Source organism: Phascolarctos cinereus, unplaced genomic scaffold (assembly GCF_003287225.1).
Source record: "Phascolarctos cinereus isolate Bilbo 61053 unplaced genomic scaffold, phaCin_HiC Scaffold_2;HRSCAF=192, whole genome shotgun sequence".
Lineage (NCBI taxonomy): Eukaryota > Metazoa > Chordata > Mammalia > Diprotodontia > Phascolarctidae > Phascolarctos > Phascolarctos cinereus.
In genome coordinates this window covers 58385601-58400619 of record NW_027555625.1, presented here as the reverse complement: position 1 = coordinate 58400619, position 15019 = coordinate 58385601, and positions in this window count along the sequence as shown.

The following is a 15019-nucleotide window of genomic DNA, read 5'->3' as shown; positions in this document are numbered from 1 at the left end:
TTGAAGACAGATCATGGTCCCCCTAGATCTTCTTGACTCCAGGTTAAACATCCCTGGTTCCTTCTACTGATTAGACTTCATATGGCATGAACTTGAAGTCCTTCATGCACAGTGGCTGCCCTCTTCTGAATGCTTTCCACATTACTGATGCTCTTCCTAAAATCTGGTACCACGGGCTGAATTCTCCAGCTGCCATCTGGCCAGACTGCGTTAGGTACTATCATCTCCTTATTACTGGAAATGATGCTTTGCTTATGTAGCGCAAGATGACGCTAACCTTTTTGGTGAGTCATATCGCTGTTATCTGTTGACTCAGTAAGCTCATGATCCAATAAAATCCCCAGATTTTGTTCTCTACCCTCAATTCTGTGTCTAATCCCTTGTCCAACCTTAATTCAGCTATGCCTTCTCTGTCTTGTACTTCTGAAGTTAATTTTGAAAACTTAAGTGTAAAAGTTAACATTAAATTTCCTTTTATTGGAATCAGCTCAGTGCTCTAGACTGTTGAAGTCTTTTAGGATCCTGTCTCTGTTACCCAACCTGCTAGCCATCCCACCAGCTGTGTGTGACCTGAACATTTGAAAAACCACCTAAGACTTTTATCCAAGTCATTGGTAAAAAATGGTACACAACACAGCATTCTCTGTGAAGAATGGCACTTCACTGGAGACTTCTTTTCTTTTTTAGGCAATTGGGGTTAAATGACTTGCCCAGGGTCACACAGCTAGTGTCAAGTGTTTGGTCTGAGGCCGAATTTGAACTCAGGTCCTCCTAACTCTAAGGGCAGAGCTCTATCCACTCACCACCTAGCTGCCCCTGAGACTTCTTTTGAAGTTAACATTACACAAACAGTGACCATTCTCCCAATGCAGCCATTTGACTGATTTCTGAATCATTTTCATTTACAGGGGCTGCTAGGTGGCTCAGGGAATAGTGTGCTGGACTTGGAGTCAGGAAGACCTGAGTTCAAATCTGGTCTCTGACACTTACTAGGTATTTGACCCTGGGCAAGTCACTTAACTTTTGTCTGCCTCAGTTTCTTCAACTGTAAAATGAGGATAATAATAGCACATATTTCCCAAGGTTTTTATAAATATCAAATTATATAATATTTGTAAAGCACTTAGCACAGTGCCTGGCACATAGCAAGTGCTTAATAATAAGAACTAACACCAATACAGCTTAACAAATACCTGTTTCCTTCCTAGACTGCTGTTAAGTCTCTCCATTTCCCCCCACCCCTGCCACACCCATTGCAAACATGTATAATTCAAGGCAAATTTCCATATTGACAATGTCCAAAAAAAATTTCCTGTCTCATTCTGCTCTCTGAGTCCTTGACCTCTCTATCAGGAGGTGGCTAACATGTTTTATCAGTAGTCCTCTGGAATCATGGTTGATCATTCTGCTAAGAAATCAGTGCAATAATATTCCATCATAATTATATACCATAACTTATTTATCCATGCCCAAATTTACAGGCACTCCTCAGATGCCCATTCTTTGCCATCTCAAAGAGCTATAAATATTTTTGTGTGTCCTCAGAGTTTGTTTTGCTTAGGACTAATCTGCCCCTCAAATCTCCCCTCCCCATTTCCCTTTCCTTCCTAGTTCCCTTTGGAGCGAAATGTATTCCTATAAACATCTATGTGTGTGTGTGTGTGTGTGTGTTGTTTCTTCTTTTTTTTCTTTTTTGGAGGCAATCGGTGTTAGATGACTTGCCCAGAGTCACACAGCTTATTCTTTCTTTTTTTGACTAGTTTCTTAAAGAGGCCTATTTACTGAATGGGGGTTACTTTACTCAAAGTGAGAACCTGAAAAGACCTTAGCCTAAAAGGGCCAGCATCTCCCATTGTGTCTTGGGCTATCTCCAGTTGACCTGACGAATATCTGGCCCCTGGACCCAGAAGGCTCTGGAGGAGAAAGCGAGGCTGGTGACCTTGCACAGCCCTCCCTCACTCAAATCAAAATCAATGGCAAGTCATGTCATCACCTCCTTGACATCATGGTCCTCTTCAAGAATGAAGGCAAACAGAACAACAATCAGGTGAGAGCAAGGCTCACGTTAGCCTCTTCTCCCAACAGCCTCCTTATTTGTGTAGATGTCTATTTGTTTACCCTGATTATGGAGGATCGTTTTCCTCAACCTTCCCCTCCCCTCCCCTGCAGTGTATTTCTCTTCCCCTCTCATTCCCTTCTTTTCTTAAGATCCTCAAGACCAGACAGAACCACTCCCAGGCCTTGATGCATTGAACTCCTTTTGTGACCCTTGAGGCACATGTATCAGCTCCCTGTTCATCCTTGCTTAGTCCTTTATCGCTGTTTATTCGTATCTGCCTTTTTATGCTTCTTTTAACTCTGCTGTTCACACTTCAAAATTTCTATGCAGCTCTGGTCTTTTCATTAGGGATCCTTGGAAATCTTCTATTTCATTAAAAGTCTCTTCCCTTCCCTCCAACCCGAGGATCATACTCAGTTTTGCTAAGTAAATCATTCTTTGTTGTAAGCCTTAAGGCCTTCGCCTTCTGGAATATCACATCTCAAGTTCTTCACTCTTTTATATTTGTGGCTGCTGTCTTGTGTAATCCTGGCTGTGGCTCCTCAGTACTTGAATTCTTTCTTTCTGGCTGCTTGCTATATTTTTTTCCTTTGACCTAGAAGCTCTGAATTTTATCTGTGATGTTTCTGGGAGTAATCCTTTTAGGGTTTCAGGGGATGAGTTGGTGGATTCCTTCTGTTTCCACTTTGCCCTTTGGCTCTAGGAGATCTGGGCAGCCTTTCTCACTCCTGTAACACTCTTGAGCAACTCTGCTTCAGGAGCTACCATCCCCACCCTCCCTCCTGCCCTGACACTAGCAGATCTCTGAGCTGCCACGATCTCTCACCCTTACCCCTTAGCTGAACATGTAGCCGTATGAAAAGCTCAATGGCTTCAGAGTCAGAGGACATAATTCAAATCCCTAGTCACTCAGTTTCCTCATCTCTAAAATGAGGGTTTAGGAATAGATGGCCTTTAAGATGTCTTTAGGTGATACAGATCTTGATCACCCCTGTGCTCTGGATGAGCCAGGGAAAAGTGCAGGGGAAAGCCTGAGATAGGAATAGAATCTTACTTCAGTTGGACAGGGATCAGGGATTTCCTTGGGGTAGGTAATCTCTCCACTGATGGAGACTAATTGCTCTAGAACCTAATAGAGGGCCCTTCTAAGTTACTGTGGCTGAAATAATCCCTTACCTTGGTGACTTTGCCTCTGGTGCCAAACTTCTGCACCCTTCACTAGTCTGATCCCCTAATAATCCGTTTTTAGACTTTCTAAATTGGTAGGACCTGCCTAACTCTTAGCATCAGAGGACGTCTCTTTTACTAACTTGAAGAGGTGTTCTTCTTCCTCATATCTCCACCCTGTCCCTCTTCCTCCCCTTGCTCCCTCTGTGACTTATCCCTCCCCACCACCCAGCCCCTGGAATTCCAAACTGGACAACAGGGAAAGAAGCTAAGGAAGTCTGTGTGACTTAAAAAACTGTTTCAAGCTGGCCATCTCCTGGTGTTGTGCTCATAAATAAGTACTTAGGGAGAAGTAAAGAGATATAATAGCAGGGAACTTGGGCAGCAGTGACAAAAGCAGCTTTCAGCCCTCAATCCAGACACCGTGAGAGGCTGAAAAGATTTGTCAATGAAAGAACAAAGGATGGGAGAGACAGGTCTCTGAGCTTTATTGTCATTTCTTTACTAACTATGGTTACTAACTCCTATACATTTTTTGGAAGAACAATTTTTTATTCTGCACGTATGCATCAAAAAGTAGCATCTCCATACATACAAGCAGATAATAAAAAGGAGATTCTATATGAATCTGTGAATCCTCATTTTATATCATTTGCTTTTTTTTTTTTGGTGAGGCAATCAGGGTTAAGTGACTTGCCCAGAGTCACACAGCTAGTAAGTGTTAAGGCTGGATTTAAACTCAGGTCCTTCTGAGCCAGAGCTCTATTCACTGAACCACCTAGCTGTCCCTATTTGCTTTTTTTTTTAAAGTATATAATATATTCTACATGTTGCTTTCAAAACTCTCTTCTTTGTGCTTCTTTCTGAACTTTCTTCTTTCTTTTTCTGTCAATTAAAAAACCATTACACTGTCCCTTGTTTAGATGGGGCATCACTATTGTTAATTCCCTCCCCAGCCTTCTTCCCCACCCCAATTAAGAACGGAAGAAAGAAGAAAAATAACTCTAGTAACAAAATTAGTCAAGCAAAATGAGTCCACGCAATGACCATGTCCAAAAACGTGCACCTCTTATCCTTCAATCCATCCCCTCTCTGTCAGGTAACCTATTTCATCATAGGGTCTCTGGAGATACACTTGGTGATTTCATTGATCAGGGTTTTTAAGTCTTTCAAAGTTGTTTTTCTTTACAATGTTGTTATTCTTGTACAAATTGTTCTTTTAGGTTTCTCTGGACTTGTGATTGTATTTCAGAGTTTCTGCTCAGTCTGGTCTTTTTGCCAGAGATGCTTGAAAGTCATTAATTCCACTAGAGATCCATTCCCCCACTCCCAGCCCTATAGTAGGATTTATAATCAGCCTTGCAGAACGTTACTCTTGGCTAAAAGTCTATCTCTTTCACCTTTTGGAATATAGTGTTGCAAGATATCTTATTTTTAGTGGAAGCTACCAGGTCTCATGTTCCTCGATACTCAAACTACTTCTTTCTGGATGCTTGCCATATTTTACATGTGACATGGAAGCCCTGGATTTGGGTTATCACATTCCAGAGGCTTTTCCTTTTGAAATTCCTTTCTGAAGATGATCAGTGGATTATTTCTATCTTTTCTTTGACTTGTGGTTCTAGTAGATCTGGACAGTTGTTATTTATGGTTTCTTGAAATATAGTGTCCAGGCTACTTTAAAAAAATCATGATTCCTAAATGATCTTTCTTTGGCCTATTTTCCAACTCAGTTGTATTTCATATCAGGTATCTTACATTTTCTTTCTGGTTTTTCAATCTTTTAAATTTGTCCTATTACTCTTTGTTATGGCATGGAGTCATTGACTTCTCTTTCATCTCTTCTAGTTTTCACAGAATTCATTTCTGAGGGGCAGCTAGGTGATGTAGTGGTTAGAGCACCAGCCCTGGATCAGGAGAACTTGAGTTTAAATCTGGCCTTGGACACTTACTAGCTGTGTGACCTTGGGCAAGTCACTTAATTCCAATTGCTTCCAAAAAAAAAAGGCAGAGAATCCATTTCTAGGGTAAAGTCTACCACTTGCTTTTCTAAATAACTTTTCTCCTTCAGATTCTTTCCTCTGTGGCTATTATTTAATTTTTTCTCTCCCCCCCAGGTATTCATGTCATTTTTGTAGAAAATCTATTCTTTCTTTTAGGTCTCTGCTTGAGTTTATATTCATTCTTACTTTTGAGAGATCTTTAGATTTCCAATGTATTTTCTATACTGGTCAGTGTTTTCTTTAATCTACTCATTCATTTACATATCCCTTCATCTTTAGTTATTGAATTGGGGTTTTGCTCCAGGACCAGGCTCTGCCCTCTGTCCTGCTTTTGGTCAGGGTGGTTCTTCCTGCTTAATCTCACCCTGTATCGCCTAAAATCTTGGCAACAGGAATGGGCTTAGGTACAATGGTCTCTCTTTGAAAGCTGTTCCCCGGCCATCAGCAGCCCAGGAATGATGAGGGCAGCGGCATTTGGACAGCACCATCAACACAAGAAGATGGTGAAACAGTGATGCCTTGGCCTGTGGGCTAATAGCCTGTGTTAATAGCCCCACCAAGAGTAAGATAATAGGAAAACAGTGACCCTCTGGCATTGGCAGCAGTGAGACATTGACCCTGGCAGTGATGCCCAGCCTGCAAACAGCTGCTCTTGTCGCACTCGTAACAATAAAGTGGAGGGAATAGTAGCAAACAATAAAATTACAGAATTTTAGAAGTAGAAGAGGGATCCTGCCCACACATTTTACATGAAAGAAAATAACTAAGGCTGAGGGGAAATGGCTTGTCCAAGATGTCACATAGATAGGAAATGGTATAGCCAAGAATGAGAGTCTTTGCAGAACTGCAACCTGTCAGTAGTGCCTGAGGCAAGCAACAGTAGGGACTCCCTCAGATTAGCTTCTAAAGACAATTTTACTCGGTTGAGGAGCACTTTGAGACCACTGCTAAGGAGGCCTTAACTTGGGAAGGGATTAGGGTGGGGCCAAAGTGCTAAGGAATTCATCTGAGGTGCAGGGTGCAAATGAGGCCCAGAGAGAAATCCCTTTCCTAAAGTATCCAGCTTCCTATTTTAATTAGTTATTCTTTCTAAGTAGGTGCTAAGGCAAATTCTTTCTGTTTGATGGAGTGGGAGTGCTTTAAATTTCTGTGCCTTGGGCCAAAGCCCTGCTTGCACCACCCTAGTTATGTCTATGGTCTTATGACTTCTTGTTGTTTTTCCATTAAGCCAAGATCCCCTTGGGGCATTTTTAACCAGGCCTTTCCTCACATGGCAACTCTGGCTGTGGAATTTCAGCTTTGCCAGTAGGTGGGGAGTGCTTGGAAGCCTTCTCAGTAGTCCCTTAAAATAAGTGCCACCAGAGTATGCTCAGGGCAGCTAGGTGGCACAGTGGGTAGAGCACCAGGTCTACAGCCAGGAAGATGAGTCTTCCTGAGTTTAAATCTAGCCTTTGACACTTACTAGCTGTGTGACCCTGGACAAGTCACTTAACCCTGTTTCCTCAATTTCCTCATCTGTAAAGTGAGCTGGAATAAGAAATGGCAAACCACTCCAGTATCTTTGCTGAGAAAATCCCAAATGGGCTTATAGAGAGTCAGACACAAATGAAATGACTGAACAGTAACAACAGAGTATGCTCAACCCTTGACCTATAGTCCAGCCAGCTCCTCTTTATGCCCAAGGAAGGGCCTTCATTCCACAGGCTCAGCGCTTTTAGAGTTGTGGTATTTCACAATCTGTAAAGCCTTGATTGAACAGCTTCTCTCCTTTATTACTTACTTCTCAAACCCCCCCCCAAGTAGCATTTTCATCTGAGTCATCCGTTTTGAAAATTAACAACCAGGCAGAGTATCGAATCATTCCAGTAGCAGACAGTGGGCTAATGGGAAGCAGGCTCCGGGGCTCTGCCACAGAGTGAGTCATTGGGTCCCCACGGAACTTGAAGGGAAGACAAAGGAGCCATCATCCTTATTAGTACCAAGCTTGGCTCTCACTCTCAGGTTGTGCCCCTCAGGACTGTGGACCACCCAGGGCCCTTGCTGGTGGTTCACCGTATCTCCCTGGACCCCAGCAGTGGAAGGAAAGAAGGAATGAGGTGCAAGTCCACTGCAGGCCTGGCATTTGGTGACCTATTTCAGCTCTTAGTCTGGGGCTGAAGGAATAGTTGACTTCATGGTACAAGATGGGGGAGACTTAGTTACTTGGGGGTTTGAACAGACCACAAGTGAGTCAAAAGCATGACAGCACAATTAAATGAGAGAAGATTTGCAAAGCGTCTGGCCCACAGTAGGCACTTAATAAATGCACGTTTCCTTCTTTCCTTCCTTGACCTCTCAGCATTCTAGACTAAGACTCCAAACTACAGAGATGATGCTAACCTGCGCTGATAAGAGTTTCTCCCTCCAGACCCCCTAAGCTGATGAAATCACAGATTCAGATAAATCACAAATCAAATGAGTCTCCAGCTCCGCCAGACTGAAATGTGTTTCCCAATAACTTCCACTCATCACTTCTCCGTCCTGCCTATGTCTGGAAATGCACAGAATAAGTCAGCGTTGTCTCCTGCCCTTTAGAACAGCTGTAATTTGCCGTATTTTTAAGGTGTGATGCTGTCGGCTGCATTTAGGCTTTGACTTCATCTTCTGCCCTGAATGTGCTGAACAGTCTCCAAGCAAAGGGGAAGGAAAATGAGCCCCTGGAGGGCTGCACGAGGCAGACTTATTTTAGGCTAGGGCAAATAGGATCCCTTCAGCCAAAGGGTTTCAAAGTGAGTGCCCAGGTAAGATAAACACCAGAAAATGCAGCCATATGACTCACTCCCACACAAGGAACTCCTATACTATATATTTAGCTGTAAGTCCCAGAGGTCTTTTATACTCCCTGTAAAGCACAGGACTGAGAGGAACCACATGGGGAGGTTTTTTTCCCTTTTGATTCACAAGTTGACATCAGCCAACCAAGACAGCAGTGGTGGGGAGAATCATGAAGTCACCAACGAGGCAATGAAATTAATTCAGTTCAATAAGCACTCATTAATCACATACGCAACAAGATTCAGCCTCAGCCTGGTGCTGGGGTTCTTAATTTGGAAAGAAAGAAAGGTGTGGGGGAGGGAAGAAAGGAAGGAAAATGGATGGATAGATAGATAGATAGATAGATAGATAGATAGATAGATAGATAAACAAATAGATAGATATTGATATCTATATGTAAGGGGAGGTAGTGGGGGGGGTTGTTTTGTTTTAGCCCACGTAGGTCATGTAAGTCTACATGGGTCTCTCTAGAAGTGGCTCACAGGGAGGCAAGAATAAACATCTCTAGTATCTCTTTACCTCCCCCCAACTCTTCTCCAAGGGAAACTTTGATTCTTCCCAGGATGGGAAGTAGGAGGTTGGGGGGTCAGAGACTGGCTACTGTGTTCTCTTCAGAGAAAGGGGGGATACTGGACTAGAATGATATCTGTCAACCCCTCAAATATTATTACTTTAGGGGAAGTAGTTTTCAGGTTTAATGATCATAACAATAGCTAACATTTATATAGTGCTTCATAATTACTATCACATTTGATACTCATAACAACCCTGGGAGGTAGGTACTATTATTATCCCCATTTTACAGCTAAGGAAAAAGAGGCAAACAGACATTAAGTGACTTGTTCAAGGTCACACAGAGTCCCTGAAGCCAAATTTTAGCTCAGGTCTTCCTGACTCCAGGCCTGGATCTCTATCCACTGTACCATTTCAGCTCCCTTTTTAAAGCTACATTTCTAATAGTCATTAATGGGGAAGGAACGTCCCAAGCTCTATATCCAAGGTTTGCTACCCCCCCATACCAGTTCCACAATGAATTCGTGTAGCAAATAGCAAAGACCCCATTAATCCAAATAAATAACAAAATGGAAATCAGAGAAAGTACGTGTAAGAGAATGCATACCAAACAATACAAAACAAATGAGTTCTCTTCTTGGGAGTGCGATCATTCAGCTCAAACAAGAGAGAGTGCGACGTCTCCCGAGGAGAAATTCCTCAAAGTTTCTAATATAGTACACTGGGAATAGGGACATGATCAGTTCTATGTCTAAGCTTTTTCCCAGAATCTTTCTCCTTTCATGGACCTGAAGAGAGGTTGGAATTGCATGTCTTCTCTCTTGATGCTAAAAGCCAGTAGAGCCCAGATCTCTCATTTCTCCCACTCTCCTCAACTCCAACACCAGTCAAGTATGGAGCGTTTGAGTAATCAAACTCCACCAAAGAGGAGAGTCTCATGCAATTGCTCTTTGAGCCAAGGGTTTTACACACACACACACACACACACACACACACACACACACACACACACACACTCACACACACATATACGCATGTAATATATGTATATATAATTGTATTGCAATTTCCTTTGTAATCATACAAATTTTATTTTATGAATTTAAAAACATGATTTCAATAAGGGCCAGAGAAAGGTCTGAGGTCACTTATACTTACACATTGCAAATATATCACCATATTTCCATTTTGTCACCTGGGGAATCGCTGTATTATTAGCCTCAAACTTAATGTTAGAGAATCTTCTGATGAGCAGAGGGGGAGGGTTTTTGAGAGACAGAGCACCTTCCCAAGAGTCCCTGATATGGCAATCTATAGGAGCAGAGGACTGAGAACCGGAAGGGACCTTTGAGATTATCTAGTAAGGGACTGCCACAAAGTGAGGTGGTATAAAACACACACAGGCATAAAACTAATAAATGTCAGAGCCAGAATTCAGACCTTTGACTTCTGACCCCAGATACAATATTCTTTTCACTATATCATGTGGCTTCCCATAATTGTGATAACCCAGAGAACAATGTGTGTGTGTGTGTGTGTATGTGTTTTCTTCCAGAAATGGCAATGATGGACATTAAAAATGATACACATCTGACATAGCACCTACAACATAGCTTCTAACAAAAACTAAGCTGTCATGAACGCCAGGTAGTAAAATAGTTTACTTTTATACCAAAAAATTTGGAAAAGCCCCCAAATCAACCTAGAGGTGTTTGTGCTATGCAGTAAAACCAAAAAAATCATATGAGACTAAGACAAAACAATCGTGTCTTCAGGGAAGATGGTGGTTCCACATGGGCTAGCTGCTAAGGCATGCTAGAGTCATTTTTTTTCAGGCTTAGGAGAGCTGATTGTTAAATTTCCAGTGTGAGCCTTTATACCTTGGAAATTGGCTAACAACAAATCAGAGCTTGATTTATTGTTTCATTGATTGCCTGGCTTGAGAAAGTGATAATAATACAAATTAAACATGTGCTGTGCATCCTTTTTTTTTCTCAGAGAGCTGGTTGTTAACATTTACAACACACCCCTGGCTATATATGTCTGTGAAAAGTTCAAGAGTGCTTTCCTTATTGAGGAGCACAACGCTGTTGGGAAGATGTTGAAGGCAAAAGCTCAGAGCTTTAAAAAGTAAGTAGAGGAGATGATTTTTAAATGATAAAGAAAATCTTTTTTCAAAATTTTAAGAGAAGAAGAGAGATGATTTGGAGAGGGAGCATGGAACACTGACTTCAAATACCTTAAAGTACTTTCTGTTCATATTACAACTGCCCTAGTTCATGTTCTCACCACCTCCATTCTGGTGTCTTTTTTCCAAAATCAATTTTATTTTTGTTCAACAAACATTTATTTTTACTTTCTCCTACTTTTAACTACCTCCACGTAACAAAAAGAAAAAAGAAAAACCTCATAACAAATGTGTGCTGTCTTTTAAAAAATTTAATATTATTTTTTCAATAAGGAAAAATCTACCTTCTCTCTATCCTACCTACCCCCTCCAATTTCAAAAGAAAGAAAAACTAACCCCCTGTTACAAACATGTTTTAGCCATACAAAAGAAATCTGCATTGGCCATGTGAAAAAAAATTCTTCTTTTGAACTCTGAGTTGTTCACCCTTCTGTCAGGAGATGGGCAATATTCATTGTCAATATTCTGGAACCATGATTGATAATTTCATCGATCAGAGTCCTTAGGTCTTTCAAAGGTGTTTTTATTTATTTATTTTTAAATTTTTTTTAGGCAATTAGGGTTAAGTGACTTGCCCAGGGTCACACAGTTAGTAAGTATCAAATGTTTGGTCTGAGGCCAAATTTGGACTCAGGTCCTCCTGACTTCAGGGCCAGTGCTCTATCCGCTGCACCACCTAGCTGCCCCTGTTTTTATTTATTTTTTTAATTATATTTTTCTCGGTTGTCAAGCATCTATTTTTTTTTCTCCTTTCCATTTTTTTTTCTCTCTTCCCCTGTGGAGGACATAGAGTAGGAAAAGACAAAATACTTAAAACAAGTAAGTATAGTCAGTAAAACAAATGCTCACAATCACTGTGTCCAAAAAATGCATGTGTCATCCTGCATATTGGTCCATCATCTCTCTGTCAGAAGAGAAGTAATGTTCTTTATCATTAGTCATCTGGAATCATGGCTGATTACTATGCAGATCAGGATTCTTAAATTGTTCCAAATTATTACAATGTTTATGACATAATCTAAATTGTCCTCCTGGTTAGTTTACTCTGCATTGGTTTATACATATCTTCCCAAGTTTCTCTAAAACCATCAATTACATCATTTCTCATGGCACAGTAATATTGCATTCCTTTCTTATTCCATAATTTGCCTAGACATTCCTCAATAGATGGACACCCCATTAATTTCCAATTTCTTTTTGCTTCTACAAAGGAAATAGTGGTCCTTTGCTTCTTTCTTTGTTCTCTTTGGGGGTGCGGTTCTAGCAGTCACAGCTCTACGTCAAAGGATACTCACGGTTCAGTAACTTTTTAGGTATAGTTCCAAATTGTTTTTTAGGATGGAGCTGGAACCATTTAGGACAGAGCATATGCACCATTTGCCATTACATATGCTAACTAGTATGACAGAAGCACCAATCTGATTTATACTTTTTGATGCTAGCAATTGAACTTTATTAATCAAATGAAGGCAAAAATTAGTTTATGTTATCTATTAGACAACCTAAGCATCTAGGTGACAAAGTGGATAGAGCACAGGGCCAGGAATCAGGAAGACTCATCTTGGTGAGTTCAAATCTGTCCTTAGACACTTCCTAGCTGTGTCACCCTGGGCAAGTCACTTCACTCTGTTTGCCTCAGTTTCCTCATCTGTAAAATGAGCTGGAGAAGAAAATGGCAAACCACTCCAGGGTCTGTGCCAAGAAAAGTCCAAAATGGGATCACGAAGAGTCAGACATAACAAAAACAACTCAACAACAGCAAAAAAGACAACATAAACTTCAGTCCCATAAGGAACAAAGCACCAATCTGATTTCTTAGGGCTTCCTAGGAAGCATGGCTCATACTGTCATTCAATAAGTTTCTCTCTCTGCTCAGCCAGAGGCTGTCTCCCTGGGAGGTAGTTGCCTGGTGATTCAGTTCTCCATAAGTCAGTTGGCACTGCTCTTGGGTGAATGAGCTGTTGCTAGAGTCTCAGGTGTGAGGGTGGCAGGAGGCAGGCCTGGTGTGACCCAGGAGCAGGCTGAAAGCTGGGGCCTCTGCTGGTTTCTTGGAGCTCTGGCTACAAGCATTAGCCAGTTATATCCAAGTTCCGACTGGTGGTCAGTGACTTAATTTGTTTACCAATTCACTGGATTGGGGCCTGAAAAAATAAGTTAATGACAAGGTTGTTTACCAAATTTTCCAGTTCATAGTCTGTCCTATCTGAGGGGCCTGTATTCTTGCCCACTGTTTATTAACGCAAACGTGCTATTTACCAACCTATGCCACATGTATGCTTAGGCTAATATTGAAAAACAAATCATGAAAAACAGACATCAAAACACTTCATCATGAAATGGTGGTCCAATACAAAATAGAGTTGGTTATGCCCAGGCAAAAAACTTATTCTCATCACAGATGGATGAACCAATCTGCCTCTCTACCAACAGTGCATCAACGCGCTTATCTTTCAGTAATCTCTGCAAAAAAATAGGCATTTTCCTTTTTTGTTATCTTTGCAGAACCTTAGAGTTGCCTTAAAATTTTTATTTCTTGAATTATTAGTGATTTGGAGCAGTTTTTCGATAGCTTGGGTTTCTTCCTTTGTAAGCTTCTTTGACCATTTATATCAATTGGGGATCCCCTAGACTCTTCTAATTCTCTCCTAATTGGTCTCCCCAAATTCAGTTTCTCTTCTGTCCAATCCATCCTCCACACAATTGTCAAATTGATATTTCTTTTTCTCTCTTTCTTTCTTTCTTTCTTTCTTTCTTTCTTTCTTTCTTTCTTTCTTTCTTTCTTTCTTTCTTTCTGTTTTTGGTGAGGCAATTGGGGTTAAGTGACTTGCCTAGAGTCACACAGCTAGGAACTATTATGTGTCTGAGGTCAGATTTGAACTCAGGTCCTCTTGACCCCAGGACCGGTGCTCAAATTGATATTTCTAAGACGTCAGTGTGACCACCAATCAACAAACTTTTATTAGGTACTTGCCATGCTCCCAGAACTTTGCTTGGTGTTGGGCATACAAAAGCCAGAAAATGAGAGTCCTTGCCCTCAGTCCATTCAACTGGCAAGGAAAATACGTATAGTGATAAGCCAAAGTGATACACATTAAAAGTAAGTACAAAAATGACTAATATGGAAATGGTTTACATAATTGCACATATCTAACCCATATCTGATTGCTTACTATCTCAGGGAGGGGGAAGGGGATAGAGGGAAGGAAGGATAGAATTTGAAACTCAAAACTTTAAATAAAAATATTAATACAAAAGAAAGTAAGTATAAGATTATTTGTGGGGAAGGCACAGCTAGCAGCTAGGGGAGATTAGGAGAGGTCTTAGGGAGGAGATGCTCCTGGAGGGGGTACATTTCAGGCGTGAGGAATAGCCTGTTCAAAACAGCGATGGAAGATAGAATGTTAAATGTGAGGATCATAAGGTGTTCAGTTTGGATTTCTTAGCTTAGGAATTTACAGTGGGGGCAGCTAGGTGGCGCAGTGGATAGAGCACTGGTGTTGGTGTCAGGAGGACCTGAGTTCAAATCCCATCTCAGACCTGACACTTGACACTTACTAGCTGTGTGACCCTGGGCAAGTCACTTAACCCCAATTGCCTTGCAAAAAAAAAAAAGAATTTACAGTGGCTTCCTGATGCCTCCAGGATGAGAGAAAATTCCTTTGATTGGCATTTGAAGCCCTTCACACACTGGCCTCAGCTTATGTCTCTAGCAGAATTGCATATCACTTCCTCCTCCTTCCACATTCTATACTCCCAGCTGACCTAGGCTTCTTGCTGCTTCCCATCCTGGACATTCCACTTATATAGTGTTTGCACAACACTTTAATGTTAACTCATTTGATGCTCATAATAATCCTTTGAGACAGGTGCTCTGGTTATCTCCATTTTACATATGGGAAAACTGAGGTACCGAGAGGTTTATGAGGGAGTTGGACAAGAAAGCCTCTGAGGCCTCTTCCAGGTCTAGGACCTTCTAAGTGCCAGAGCCAGGATTCAAACTCAGGTCCTTTGCCTCTGAATGCAGGTCATTTGCCATGACAGCCACGCTTTATTGTTGTCTGACTTTTTGTGACCCCATTTGGGGTTTTCTTGGCAAAGATACTGGAGTGGTTCATCTCTTCCTTTTCCAGCTCATTTTAGAGATGAGGAAATTGAAGCAAACAGGGTTAAGTGACTTGCTCAGGGTCACACAGGTAGGAAGTGTCTGGTCCTCAGGCCAGACTCAGGTCCTCTGATTCTGGACCGGGCACTCTATCCACTGCACCACCTAGATGC